We start from the raw sequence: 13,359 nt of genomic DNA, 5'->3' as shown, positions 1-13,359 counted from the left end.
TATACTATACTATATTTGATTAGTGAGCAGAATTTAAGTGTGTGTTTTGCGCTGGTAAACTTTTGCCACCATTGTCGGGGATTGGTAATCTACAGTGTTTGAAATAGTTTGTAGTGCTAATTCAGTAATTTTTTTCTTTTTATTTTATTTTTCCCTTTTTATGTTTGGTGTTCTTTTGTTGTGCGCAGGTTATAGGTTAAGATTGGTGCATGACTCGAGCTTCTGCGAAAGTAGTTCTACCATACGAGCCAGAGTTAGAAACAAAACTTCGACAACTGAGGAAGGAAAAATATCTCACCGAGAAGCTAGAAAAGGTTGGGCAATCCTCAACCCAAGAAACTATGGCTGGAAACGGTGATGATAATGTAGATTTGGTCACAAGAGAGGAAGCCCAACAACGAGAAAAAGCTGCACGTGATGCTGAGGAAGCAACTATTAGAGATGTGCAGAACATCTATGAAGAAGAGAGGGGTCACAGACTTAATCAACATCAACCCTTGGCTACAGACTAGTTCGCAAATATAGCTGCCAGGACTGGGAGACCACTTGGCGATTGTGCTAGGCCAGTCTACAATCAAGGATTATCCAGTGTTAGACCACCTCCAATTGCAGCAAACAATTTCGAGTTGAAGCAAGGGTTGCTTCAAAACCTTCAAAATTGATGTGTCTTCAGAGGGAAGCCAAACGAAAATCCAAATACACATCTAATGAACTTCGAGGAGATTATGAACACATTTCAATACAAAGGGGTGTCACAAGATGCAGTGTACTTAAAGGAATTCCCCTTCTCACTTAAAGATGGTGTTAAATAGTGGCTTCGAATTTTGCCCAGTGGATCGATCAGAACTTGGGAGGAGATGACCAGAAAATTCCTTGATAAATATTTCTCCTCAGCTAAGACGGGCAAGATTAGAAGAGAAATCCATAACTTCTGCCAAAAAGAGTCTGAAACTGTTTTTGAAGCATGGGAGAGGTTTAAGGAGATAGTTAAAAAATGTCAACATAGCGGAATTGAACTCTGGATGCAACTCCAGGATTTTTGGGAAGGATTGACATCGGCCTCACTTAGAATATTGAGCAATACAGTTGGAGGCCCTTTGATGAAGAAAACTCCACAAGAGATAGTTACAATTCTTGATGAGTTATCTGAAGATGCTAATCTGTGACCCTCTGAGAGTGCTGAAAGAAGAAGATCAACTGGTGTTCACCAAGTTGATGCTAATACATCTGTGTAGGTACAACTTGATGCTATAGATAAAGAAATACGAAATCTAACATTTGCCTCGATACAAAATGAACCTCACGCAGCTTGTGATATATGCGGAAGAGGACACCCTACTCATGAGTGTCAAGCCTCAACTGAGGAAGTGAATGTTGTGGGAAATTATAATGCAATGGGACAGAGGCACCCCGGTGTTTCATGGAGTTCACCTGGGGGTACTACGAATGCATGGCAATAAAATAACCCCAGACCCCAGGGACAAGGAGCTCCTGGCTTTATGAATTAGCAGAGGCAACAATTTCAGCCTCAAAAGCCTATTCAGTCTAGCATAGAAGATCTCATGAAGGCCTTCATTTTAAAAACTGATGAGAGGCTTGAAACTCATACCTCAACTATAAGGGAACATCGAGTAGCTATCAAAGAACTAGGCACTGATTTTCGAAACTTGGAGAGACAGGTTGGGCAACTTGCAACTCTATTATCTGAGAGAATTCCAGGAACTCTCCCCGCTGATACTGAAAGAAATCCCAAAGAAACAGTGAATATTGTAACTCTGAAAAGTGGGCAAGTGTTGAAAGATCTTACCTCAATCCAAAATGATGTGAGACTTTAAAAATAAAGTGGGGAGTTGCTGGAAAGTGAAGTTGATAAGAAGAATAAAGGCCAGATGAAAGCTGAGAATAAAAAGAAGGATGAAAACTCAATAAGGGAGGAACCTGAGGAGAGCAAGTATATGCTTGTTCTACCTTTTCCTCAAAAGCAAAGTAGAGAAAAGGTGGAAAGCAGTTTGGAAGATTTCTGGATGTGCTAAAACAGGTTCATGTGAACTTACCATTCACAGAAGTGCTCTCACAAATGCCTGCTTATGCCAAATTCTTAAAGGAGATCCTTACAAAGAAAAGGAATATAGAAAAGACCTCAGTGGTCAAGCTCACAGAGCATTGCAGCGCAATATTGGAAAACAAACTCCCACAAAAGTGTGGAGATCCAGGGAATTTTACTATACCTTGCTCTTTAGGAACTATTAATTTTGATAAGTCTTTATGTGATTCTGGTGCCTCAATTAATTTAATGCCTCTATCTATTTACAGGAAACTGGAGAAGGATATTGGAGAGATAAGGTTTGCACCCATATATTTGCAGCTGGCTGACCAAACAACTATAATACCCAAGGGAATTATGGAAGATGTGTTAGTTCGGGTGGATAAGTTCGTACTTCCTGTGAATTTTATAGTGGTGAATATGGAGGAAAATAAGGAGGTCTCACTCAACCTAGGAAGACCATTATTAGTAATGGGTAGTGCGATACTAGATATACACGAGAGAAAACTCATGCTTAGAGTAGGTGAGGATATTGTGACATTTTAGATGAATGTAGCAAAGGGTGCACAAAAGGACAAACCAACTGCGAGTGTTGAGTGGAAAGTTAAGGGCCCGAAAGAGAAGGCTACGGTGAGCAAGAAAGATAAGTGTGGGATTTACCCAAAGAAGGCTGAGAAGAATTTGTCTGCATGGATGTGTGCATTCGTTCGGGCGCAAGGAATGGAGCCCGACTTCGACTCAGACCCCGACTAGATATTCAGAAAAATTTTCTTTACCATATGCTTTTTAATAGTGTGTGATGGGGACATGCCATAACTTAAAGTATGGGGTGGGGTATGTATGTTTGTATGTATATTAGTTTTCTTTTTGCTTAGTTGTAGTAGTTAGAGATAGAAAACAATTGAAATAAAAAACATAAAAAATTTATAAATTGGAAAAAAACATAATAATTTTAAATTTTTTGATTTTTCTCGATAATGGATATCATCGATATGTTTCTTGAGGGATTAAATTCGAAAGAAAAAGATAAAAAGATTTTGTTTTGTTAGGTAGTGTAACAATTTTCCCATGGTATTTCTTTGTGCCGCGGTTCTTTTCCAAGGGTTTTGTTTGAACTGGGTGTAGTTAGTAGTAGTTGTTTTTTAGTAGTAGGAAACCTTGTGCTATGGTTTGAATTAGAGGCAATATCTCTTGACTTTATTATGCCTTGAGAATAGTGAGTACTTTAGTTGTGACGCTTAGGCTCAGTTTTTGACTCTTGTATAAGTACCGTAATTTGTATGATCTTAACTTTGCTTAACTGCTTTGACTAGAGTGTCTTGATAGTCCGATCCTGAGTGAGTTATGTGCCATGTGCATGTGAGGTTTTTTGTTATTTTCATTTGATGTCTAGAACTTGTCCCGTGTGTTTGCAAAGCGGAATAGTAGTTTTATTTAATCTTGGAAGTGATATAGGTGTTTCTTTGTTGAGCCAGATATATGTTTTTACCCACCTAATTGTTATGTATCTTATTTAACCTCGTTGAGCATGTAATCATGTTTCTTTGGCAATCACCTTACAAGCCCTACCCATTTATTTGAATTGACCATCTATTTGAACCTTTTACCTCTCGTGAGCACTTAATTTTGTTATGAACTTTGTAAAAGTTGAAGTGTGGGGTGGTTGGTTTGGCTTTTGAGTGCAACTATTGAAATAAGGAGAAAGGTGCATGGTTTTGAAAAAAAGTAAGAGCCACTTTAATTGGAAAGGAAGGAAAAAGAAATATTTGTATTGTTGTGTGAACAATATTCCATGATAGTGGTGACTCTTTATGTAATTGTGCTTAAGGAAGTTGGGAGTTTATGTATATTGATGTGAAGGTGGAGTTATGGTTTGACACAAGTGTGGGGTTTTGGATGGTTAATTGTATGTATTAAAGTGCTTAGTGAGGTGTATCCACTCTTATATCCAAATGTATCATAACCGTCCTGCAGCCTACATTACAACCAAATAAAGTCTTACTTGATCCTTGACTGAATGACCTCAATTAGTAGAGTAGTACACTACGGGAAAGCCTATGGTACGTCTTTTGTGGCACATAAATGTTATTTCTGAGAGTGAGTAAATTCTCTCTATCTTAAGTTCCTAATTGTTCTTAAATTCTATTACGTGTGGAACTACTCTCTATTGTTGTGTGAGGACACTTAATTCATGAAGAAAAGGTAATATCGTTGACCTTTATGTTAGAGTAAGTGAGCGGGTTGTGAAAATTCATGGTGCTTTTGAGTCAAATTTTGAGGCTAGGATGTTACGGTATTGTACTTAATCTGTTTTAAATATTCTTGGTGTGATGAGTTATGAGAATTGTTGAAAAAGGTCGTGTCTATATAAAGTGTGGTTTGATTGTTTGAGGATGAGTAATGAATTAAGTGTGGGGTGTTGATGGTAGGCTATAATTGCGTATTTTAGTCGCTTATTGCACTCTAATTCACTGTACTTTATTTGTGGTTGAGCTTTAATTGGTAGTGTTTTGCACTTATTGTGTTTTTTATGCCTTGTAGGAGTGATTCCAAGGGATGTAGATGTTATGGAGCTAATTCGAGCTATTTGGAGCTTTGAAGTCTAAGTAAAAGTCCCATAGAATTAAACCGGGATCGTGTTCGGGGGTCGAGAACCACATCTGGACTTCAAAAATCAAGCAAAAAGCCAAGCTCTGAGACATTTGCACAGCCACGGCACGTGGAGCAGCGCGGTTGTACAAATGCTACCGGTTGTCAATTATGTAGCTCCTTGATAATCCCTACTGTTGCCCCGCGTGGCACGTCGCCCCATGCGGCATGCCTGTACAAATTTTACAGAGTGAATGTCCTATTTAGGCTAGAAAAAGGTGGTTTCCTCTAGGCCCGACCCTACTTGGTATAAATACATGGAAAATATTTTTTTCAGGACTTTTGACATACTTTGGACCTAAGGAGGCTAAGGAGGAGTTGGAAGAACACAAGCACAAGGATTTCATCATTCCTTCGTCACTCAAGACCCGAGTTTGTATTAAATTTTTGCTTTTCTATACTTTAATTTTATTTATGATGAATTCCTCCATATATATGGAGTAGTTCCATTTAGGGTATGATGGATTTGGTGTATTGATGATTGTTTGTGAATTATAACTCTAGTTTTATGTGTTGAATCATTTTTGGATGAATTAATTGTTGCATCTATAGTCACTTGTTCATGTAATCGAGAGAGGCATAACTTGTGATACCGTTGCATTATATTGTTGGTTGAGTTCATAGATTCTTATAAGTAATCGAAAGAGGCTAGTTGAATCATTGATTAAACCTAGTTAGGAGAATAATCGAAAGAGGTTTTCCTAAAGACCAATCCATTAAGCATTCTTGAATATCTTCACGTGCTTAAATTGGTTCATCTTATGAGGTTAAGACTTAATCGAGAAAGAAGTTATTGCTGAACGTTTAAACTAATAATTGAGTGAATTCGAGAGACGCACTTGAACATTATAAGTGAATTATCTAGAGTTAGATCCCGAACGATTATCTTGCACCTATCCTATCAAAACCCTATCTTCTCCCATTGATAACCTTCTTTGCTTATTCCTTGTTTTGATTGTCATTAGTCAATAGCTTTAGATTCTTAGTTAATTTTAGTTAGACATCTTATAAATCTCAATTGTTGATCATCTTGGATAGAAACCAAGCTACAAACTATGAGAATACTGTTTAAATCCAATCTATATGGATACAATATTATACTATATTATATTTGATTAGCGAGCAGAATTTAAGTATGTGTTTTGCGCTCGTCAAATTTTGGCGTCGTTGTCGGGGATTGGTAATCAACAGTATTTGAAATAGTTTGTAGTGCAAATTCAGGAATTTTTTTTCCTTTTTATTTTATTTTCCCCTTTTTACGTTTGGTGTTCTTTGGTTGTGCGCAGGTTATAGGTTAAGATTGGTGCATGACTCGAGCTTCTGCGAAAGTAGTGCTACCATACGAGCCAGAGTTAGAAACAAAACTGCGACAACTGAGGAAGGAACAAGATCTCACCGTAAAGCTAGAAAAGGATGGGTAATCCTCAACCCAAGAAACTATGGCTGGAAACGGTGATGATAATGTAGATTTGGTTGCAAGAGAGGCAGCCCAACAACGAGAAAAAGCTGCACGGGATGCTGAGGAAGCAGCTATTAGAGATGCGCAGAACATCTATGAAGAAGAGAGGGGTTACAGACTTAATCAACATCAACTCTTGGCTGTAGACCAGTTTGCAAATATAGCTGTCAGGCCTGGGAGACCACTTGGAAATTATGCTAGACCGGTCTACAATCAAGGATTATCCAGTGCTAGACCACTTCCAATTGCAGCAAACAATTTCGAGTTGAAGAAAGGGTTTCTTCCAACCCTTAAGAATTGATGTGTCTTCAGAGGGAAGCCAAAAGAAAATCCAAACACACATCTAATGGACTTCGAGGAGATTATGAACACATTTCAATACAAATGGGTGTCACAAGATGCAGTGTACTTAAAGGAATTCCCCTTCTCACTTAAAGAAGATGTTAAAGAGTGGCTTCGGATTTTGCCCAGTGGATCGATCAGAACTTTGGAGGAGATGACCAGAAAATTCCTTAATAAATATTTCTCCTAGGCTAAGATGGGCAAGATTAGAAGAGAAATTCATAACTTCTTCTAGTAAGAGACTGAAACTATTTTTGAAGCATGGAGGAGGTTTAAAGAGATAGTTAGAAAGTGTCAACATAGCAGAATTGAAATCTGGATGAAACTCTAGGAATTTTGGGAAGGATTGACACCGGCCTCGCATAGAACATTAAGCAATGCAGTTGGAGGCTTTTTGATGAAGAAGACTCCAGAGGAGATAGTTACAATTCTTGATGAGTAATGTGAAGATGCTAATCTGTGGCCCTCTGAGAGTGTTGAAAGAAGAAGATCAACTGGTGTTCACCAAGTTGATACTAATACATCTGTGCAGGTACAGCTTGATTCTATGGCTAAAGAAATATGAAAGCTGACCTTAGCCTAAAAACAAAATGAGCCTCACGCAGCTTGTGATATATGCGGAAGAGGACACCCTACTCATGAGTATCAAGCCTCAACTGAGGAAGTGAATGCTGTAGGAAAATATAATGCAATGGGTCAGAGGCATCCCAATTTTTCATGGAGTTCACCTGGGGGTACTGCGAATACATGGCAACATAACAACCCCAGACCCCAGGGACAAGGAGCTCATGGCTTTATCAGTAGGGGCAATAATTTCAGCCTCAATAACCCATTCAGTCTGGCATAGAAGATCTCATGAAGGCCTTCATTCTGAAAACTGATGAGAGGCTTAAAACTCGTAGCGCAGCTATACAGGAACATGGAGCATCTATCAAAGAACTAGGCACTGGTTTTCGAAACCTGGAGAGATAGGTTGGGCAACTTGCAACTCTATTATCTGAGAGGATTCCAGGAACTCTCCCTGCTGATACTGAAAGAAATCCCAAAGAAACAGTGAATGATGTAACTCTGAGAAGTGGGAAAGTGTTGAAAGAATTGAACATGTCATTGTTTTCCTTAACTGATTTCACTTTGTATTTTATGAGTTTTGGTTGGTTTGTCGTGTTATCACATGTCTATGTTGCCATCTACTTGATTATGTTTTCCGTTGTTAGTTTTATGTTAATATTCTGCATAGGTTATTATCTAGTGAGTGTCTTGACTTGAACCTCGTTACTACTCTACCGAGGTTTGTCTTGATACTTACTGAGTACCGATTATAGTGTACTCATATTATGCTTTTGCATATAATTGTACAGATCTAGGTACCTCTGAGTGTGATGGTCGTTAGTGAGCTTCTCTCGAGTTGCGGTGGGGAATTCAAGGTATACATGTTGTTCTGCTCGCAGGCCTCGGAGTCACCTTTTATTATTTTCCTTACTACTGTTTATGAAATTCCAAATTAGTGTTGTATTTTGTGATTTCTTGTGTACTCTCTATAGAGATTTTGACTCCATAGTACCGGGTTTTGGGATGTATGACTATTGTATTCCGCTTTTGATTATGTTATGGAATTTTTCAATCGAAATTTAATAGTTAAGTTGTTTAATTCCATTGAGCTCATCATGTGCTAGGCTTACTTAGTCTTAGAGACTAGATGTCATCACATTCCTTAAAGTGGGATTTTGGATCGTGACACTTGTATCACTCTGGGAAGGAGATTGTGGTAGAAGATGCCTTGTGTAAGAAGATGATATGAGGAGTTTCGCATTTATTCTAGCTATAGAGCGACCTTTGGCTATGGATGTTCCGGCTTTGGTAACAGATTTGTGAGATTGGATATTTCGGGGCCTACTAGAATCTTCACTTGTGTTGTTGTGCAGTCGCCCTTGTTTGAGCACGTGTGTGACAAAATGCCCCTGAATTATCACACACACACACACACTCATCAATGTACGGGGTTCCTGACATAAGTCCCTCACTTAGCACATATCATGTGCCTGCACTCATATAGCCCAAAGTAACATGGGTTATCACCTGACTCCGAAGGGGAAGATCCTAGCACAAGCATTGATCGGATCAAAAGTCAACGATCAATATTACTCAGCCCAATATGGGTCCTTGATGCAAGTGTTACCTCACTATCAATATCAACACAACTCTATGGCCCATGATCATTCATCAATCCGCTCAATATGGCTCTATGACCCAAAACCAATCATCAATCTCCCCGGTTCTCAATATGCCCACATCTCGCAGTACCATCATCAAAATACCACAGGGAATATACCAAGGTGCCACAAATCAACTCAAACCCATGTCACACATACAAAGACACTAACAACATGTGAGATGACATATAAAAAGTGTACAAAGATAGAGATATAACACGCGAATATAATATCATGACTGGAAAATATGACCATGGCTAAGGAAATAAGCTCAACATCGCAAAAATAGCCCTCTCATGTCTCAAACAGACAAGTGTTGATACCCAATTTTGCCCTTATATCTTATAAAGTATTCTATATACTTTCAAAATATCATTTTGTATTATTACCCAATGTAGGGTGATTTAATCATCCAAATTTATCATTTTATACCCACATGTATTTCATAATATTTTATCTCATTTTTACATAATTATATTTGTATTGTTTCTATTTTATCTACACTAGTTACAATAATGACCTATATTCTATAAATAATTGCGTTGATTATATTATTTATGCCAAAATATTATTTTATATTTTTTATAATGTTAAGTTATTATTCTCAGGCATTTTACTGCATAAATAATAATTTTATTATTTATTATTCATTTTCTATAATTTATTTTTTAATGAATTTTGTTTATTTAATTTTTTGTCAAATATAGGGCTAATTTCAGACCAAAAACAGGCCCAAGGCACTCAGCCCATCCCATTTAACCCTTCAGCAGCCCAAACCAAATGACCCCTTCATTTAACCCGATCGAAACCCATTTAAAACGACCCGCTCCGCTCATTTCTAATCCTGGCCGTTGATCTCTCAAGATCAATAGCCCATGATCACCCCATCCCTTTATTTAACCAAACCGACTCGAAACTCTACCATTTCTCTGAGATCGCCGCCCCTAAATCCTCTCACCCTCTCTTCAAACCCTAGTCGACCTAGAGATCTCTCATCGCCTTCCTTATACGCGTTAATATGGGGATTCTACTTACCTTTTCTGTTATTATCACTCAGTTATGGTAACTTTCGTTACCATTCTACTTATGGAAAGTTCGATTCTCTCAGATCTAGCTTTGACCCTATGGATCTGGGTGCGATTATAGCTCTATACACTTAGGAAGAGAAACTTTCTCTTGGTTATGGCATATCTCCGGTGATTCTGTCGTGATTGGGGCTTGTGAATGATTTGACCTAAATCCAATTCCAACTAGGGTTTGAAATTCTTACTTCCTCTACTGTTTCGAGTGTGCATGGGATATATTCTTTCCTTTATTGTGTTTAATCGACTGTTTTTCCTTGTTTGTGTGTTTAATTTTTCTACCATAAAAAGACCCTTTCTCGTTTCACCTAACAGACCTGGACTACTGTTATTCTCTCGCTCTCATACCTTCATACTATTCTGCACTCTTGATTGTGGCCGGCTGAAAGCCAAGGCCACCAAAATCTTTTCTATCGACCTCCCTAGTGCGAGCACTACTCAGAGCTCACTGAAGCTCTTGTGAACTCTGACGCACTAGGATTTTTGGGATTCTCATTGTTCTCTTTCATCTGCTGTCACTGCTAGGATTCTAAGTTTCTCACTCTTTTGCTTGTTTATCTTTGCAATTGGTTAGTGTTCTTGACCCTTTACAGCCTTAATTATCACTCCTCTACTTATTCATGTAAGTGTCTTCTGCGTGCCAACACTGTTTGAACTTCTATAGACAAGCATGACCTAAGTTTCTTTTCTATTTGTGAACCCCCAGTATTGTATTGTTGTATGATTTACTATAATTCTATTATCTTAATGATGTTCTGCAGTTCCATGTTCTCTAGTATCAAACTGGATAGGCTTCAACATATGTAGTGTACTCTCACTATGTGCTTTTGACTCGAATGGTTTCTAGCCTTCTTAGTCTTTGCTTGATTTGTTATGCTCATGTTAGCCCTGAATTTTGTATTTTCTGCTTATTATGAGTTCATATTCATGCCCTTCTTTAGATTTGGGACCATTTTGTGGAGACTGATATCAGCCCAGAATTTATTCAAATGTGTTCTACTTTAAGAGTTTCATGCAAAGTCCTTCATTATATGCATTGCTACCTGTCAGTTCCTCTAAATTAGTCCTCAACTACATATGTTTTAGATTTTCATGCTGAACCTTTACTTGTAGGAATTGTTACTTGTTATTAGAATTGGATCATGATTTTTTTGTCCTGAGTTTCATACTAGTCTTTCCTATAAGGATTCTTTTTCGAGTGTAGGATCAATCTGACCATGTTTTCCTGTAGATATACATGCTAAGATTTCCCTGTATGAATTGCTACTTCTTATCTATTTTGAGTTAGTTCCAAGCCAAACTTTGTTTCAGGATTTCACGTTAAGTACCTCTCCTGCAAAAGCTTACTTGAAATAGCCCTTGACCACATTCTGTCCTAGATGTTTCATGCTAAGGCTCCCATAAATGAACTTCTACTTAGTTCTGGGTTAGTTCTGGAGAATGTTAGCCCCGAACTTTTGTTGTCATGTTCCTTGTGATCAAGTCTTGATTATTCTAAAGTGTTTATTGTTACCTTGGGCTAATTTCATGAAGTTCTAACCCATCTGATGTGTGTTTATTGCTTGTTAATAATAACGATTAAACAAGATATTTACTCCAATTGTTTGGGCCTGGTCTGTTGGTCCTGCTTTTGGTATTGGGGGTCTGAGTACATTGTCAACACCTGGAGTTTGGGCATGCCATCCGCGTGAAGTTCTAAGCCTATTTGAAGGCCCAGATGTGTTACTGGGTTATCCTATATTTGTAATTGGTCCTTAATTGATTAATTAAACTGTCGTTGTTGCTATTCTTATCACACTACCACCTAGAAAACATGCCTATAGGGATTAAAAAAATTAATTCTGTTCAAATACCAACTGGTTAGAGAGCATGCCTATAGGATCAAAGACGAATAATTATGAGTTTTCAATGGTTTCACTGCCCAAGCGCAAATCACCTAGAGATCATGGCTATAGGCTTTTAATAATGATAATAATCTGCAGCTTTGATAATCCGACTAAAAGTATTGTCTACGAGTTTTTATTAAGTCATTCAATCACATAGAAACCATGTCTATAGGTCTGAACAACTTTAATGCATTTCAATTCCAAAACTGCCAACTGCATCATCGCCAACCTTGTTAGAATAAAATCTGAGACTATTTCACGTGTATTTGTGCTTATATGTGGAGGCTGACTTGAGCCTTTAATTGCTATTATGTGCAGTCCTACCTATTTTGAATGTGTGCCGAGTTTTATCATTTTGATCACCCTAAGTAAAGTTTAGAACCACCCAAATAGTAGGTCCAAATCCTCTTGGACCATAGGCATGGGGCGGGTAATGCACGTATAGGATGCGGTTTAGAATTGAACTAGAGCGCCTTAGGTAAACAACTTTAATATAGTAATTGGGTAGCAGGAGATGATAGTCTGTGCCCACTGAATAATATGAGCAACCCCTACCTTAAGGAAGTTGTGAAGTATTATTTATGTTGTACGAGGTAATCCTTTAGGCTAAAAAACTTAGGACCCCTCCCCCTCCCCCATACGTTTACTACTTGCACCTTTGTTTATTCGGATTTAGAACAAATTAGGTTGTACTTTGTAATCTCCAAGGACTTGTACCAATCATCTATTAATGTATAATCTATTTCCTTCATATGTGCAATCTTCTTTATACTTGTTTTACATCATAGTTGAATATTTGGATTCCCTACCTTCCTTTAATTTACTTGATCACATAGGACAATCATAATCCAATAATCCCACATAGCGTAAAATTCGACCGGGAACCATATTTGTGGACCTCGAAGAGTGCCTAATTCTTTCTCTTTGAGGTAATTTGAGCCCTTACCCGATCTTTGGTGACATGGACTAGTTAAAGCAGAGTTATTTGCAAATAGGTGCCATAATGCACCTTAAAAATCGTTAAGTGGCGACTTTTTCTCTTAATACCTATTTAAAAGAGTTGTCACATGTCGAAACCCTCTTTTACAAGAAAACGGGGCGCGACAGCATGGCGACTCTGCTAGGGATATACTTAGGCTCTTACCATAATGAAGTTTTCGCTTATGTGGATCAACGGATTATTTGACTTCCTGTACATCCCCCTCCCTATTTCCTATTTGCTTAAAATTGCTATATCGTGTGCATCCCCTCCCTATTTCCTTTATTTGTTTAAGATTACTATATCATGTGCCTATCTCCCCTATTTGCTTCATTTAATTATGGTCTCGAACTTTTTCATGAGTTATGCTAACTTCTCTACTTTGTCTTTCCTTTTTCTTTTCCTAATCCTATTCATCTTTATCGCATTATTTACTATTTTTACATACTTTTATCATGCAAAATATCTGGCAACGTGTTACTATTTTTTGCATAAAGCATGCTTTCCACATCATACTCCACTCGTGCTTATTATCAACATAGTAACGCTTGATGAGTGTCCGCGCTTTCCTAAAAACCTTTTTTAAACCGAAAAGGCTTATTAACTGTAGACTAGTTGATCAGCGGTGCAGTCGACAGTCCCGTGCCTTTCCCTATCAAATCATCCACTTTAGAGTATCAGTCTAGACCTTTCTAGAAACCCCACTCT

The 13,359-nt window shown here is 38.0% G+C and overlaps 1 non-coding gene across 1 annotated transcript; it reads right to left on the bottom strand.

Moving 5' to 3' along the window:
* Positions 1-905: 905 nt before the first annotated feature.
* LOC142168443 (small nucleolar RNA R71) lies at positions 906-1,012 on the bottom strand. The gene has a single exon (XR_012698305.1). It is a non-coding gene; the product is annotated as a small nucleolar RNA R71 (small nucleolar RNA).
* Between the last annotated feature and the right edge of the window lie 12,347 nt (positions 1,013-13,359).

Source organism: Nicotiana tabacum, chromosome 13, assembly GCF_000715075.1.
Source record: "Nicotiana tabacum cultivar K326 chromosome 13, ASM71507v2, whole genome shotgun sequence".
NCBI lineage: Eukaryota > Viridiplantae > Streptophyta > Magnoliopsida > Solanales > Solanaceae > Nicotiana > Nicotiana tabacum.
The sequence above is the reverse complement of the archived record's forward strand: the minus strand, read 5'-3'. Positions and strand labels throughout refer to the sequence as shown.